The sequence below is a fragment of the Aplysia californica genome, unplaced genomic scaffold, assembly GCF_000002075.1.
Source record: "Aplysia californica isolate F4 #8 unplaced genomic scaffold, AplCal3.0 scaffold00044, whole genome shotgun sequence".
NCBI classification, from domain to species: domain Eukaryota; kingdom Metazoa; phylum Mollusca; class Gastropoda; order Aplysiida; family Aplysiidae; genus Aplysia; species Aplysia californica.
Genome location: NW_004797314.1, coordinates 1,042,776 through 1,044,526, shown reverse-complemented (window position 1 = coordinate 1,044,526; position 1,751 = coordinate 1,042,776). Strand labels below are relative to the sequence as shown.

At 39.9% G+C, this 1,751-nt stretch overlaps 1 protein-coding gene across 1 annotated transcript in view; it reads right to left on the bottom strand.

Moving 5' to 3' along the window:
* Positions 1 to 1,443, bottom strand: part of LOC101858921 — a 24,474-nt gene extending 23,031 nt beyond the window's left edge. Inside the window, exon 1 of the mRNA XM_005092312.3 lies at positions 608 to 1,443. The gene's annotated coding sequence lies outside the window, so the exon portion shown is untranslated. The remainder of the gene's footprint in view (positions 1 to 607) is intronic.
* Between the last annotated feature and the right edge of the window lie 308 nt (positions 1,444 to 1,751).

The window sequence follows — 1,751 nt, the reverse complement described above, 5'->3', positions numbered from 1 at the left end:
CCCTGTTTTTCTATAGGAAAAGAGACGATTTATGAAAAACTTGAAGGAGAAGTTGCATAAAACTATAAATAGAAAATGACGTCTAAACATGAAATTATTCAAAGGAAGTAGCCAGCAGTGCTTCCCAGTGCCAATGTAATTAAACATAATAATAGACAGATTACAAACATGACACTTCTGATCGATCTCTTTGAAGTACGGTATTGATAATAATTTGATCAAGATACTGAATTTTTTAAAATGCTATTAACTGTATGGCAGAGCGTTCTCGAATGCTATTTACTGTTTGGCAGAGTGACTTACATTATACGAAACTTGAGATCAAGATACTAATGTGAAAGTTGTAGTGCGAAGAGTCGTTTACTTACTGTTCTCGTATTATGAGTTGTTGAACTTTGACCTTAATCATATTAGCTCAATCAACATCAGTCCGCAAAAGAAATCAAATGTTCTTGCGAGAGAGGTTAACGCATGTACAAATTTCAAATTTGTTCTACTATTTTTGATCCAGTGGAATGTTCAACTGCAAACGCAAATGCACACAAAGTGTTCACACAGAAATGCAATAACAAAAGCGAAAGGACAAAACGCTCTTGTTGACTCTCACCTTTTCGATTTTCCCAATTTATAACTACAGATCAGCCACCGACGCAATGATTACAGGACCACTGTTTAACGCCAGACACTCGCTGCTTCCCCTAGATGATGAAATTGTAGATGGCTTCAAATGACACACCGTTTTACTTTCGCCACTGGGAGAGAGGAGCTTCTTCAATAGGTCTATGTCGCTCTGAATTCGTTGACGAAGCCAGCGAAGTTTCGAAAGACAGTTTCTTTTTCGTTTGTCTTATTTCCTTGACATGTTTTCGTCCTGTCCTATTTTTGTACTGAAATGATCTTCCTGCAAGCGCTGCACCAAGAATTAATCGCTGTTTATTGACAAGTTCACAACAAACAGTCTGACGGATAAACATCCAGTGCACGCTAATCAAACAGAGCTGGCTCTTTTCTTAATTTCTAAAGATACCAAAGGCACGTTTTCCTAAATTCACGATAATTCTTGAAGAAGAGAACGTCAGTCAAATTAAAAGGGAATTGAGCAATCCCATTGTTTTAATGTTATTTTCAGTTTGTTTTAGAGTATGAAGCAACAACTCGAAGCCAAAGAAAATGAAACTGTTAAAAACTTCACGGTTTTTGCGCGTTAGATATTATTATTATCCGTTTCCGGCTCTCTCTTCCCTGACACTATTTTCTTTTCTCCTGCTGTGGTCTACCTTCCCCTGTTAGTCTGAAGCGGAAAACGAGACAACAGCCGGCCGGGTTTTCTAGTTTTCTAGCGTGCAAAATATAAAAACAAGGCGTCTCATTCCCCGCGAGAAGGGAAACGTGGCGTGCGTAAGGCGCGGGGCGGGAACTGAGGACAGGCAATCTATTCAACTGTGCGCAGCGGAGTGTCTCTTTCCGGTTTGAACAATGGGAATCCTGGGATGGACCATTAAACACAGTTGTTCTTTAATACCTCACCATGAGCTGTTCAGGTCCGGCTGATCATAAGCACTGTACAGTCACCGCCTGGAATAGATCAATTATAGAGATGCGAGACACTTATATTATCCACTAGTCCAAGAATTATGTGGGCAGACACTGCTGAAGCCCACGCTCATTTTATTCACAACAAAATAATCTGTTTTTTATATTCCTTGCCACTTCCCAGGGTGTGGCAGATTCATACCCCCCTGTGGCATTTT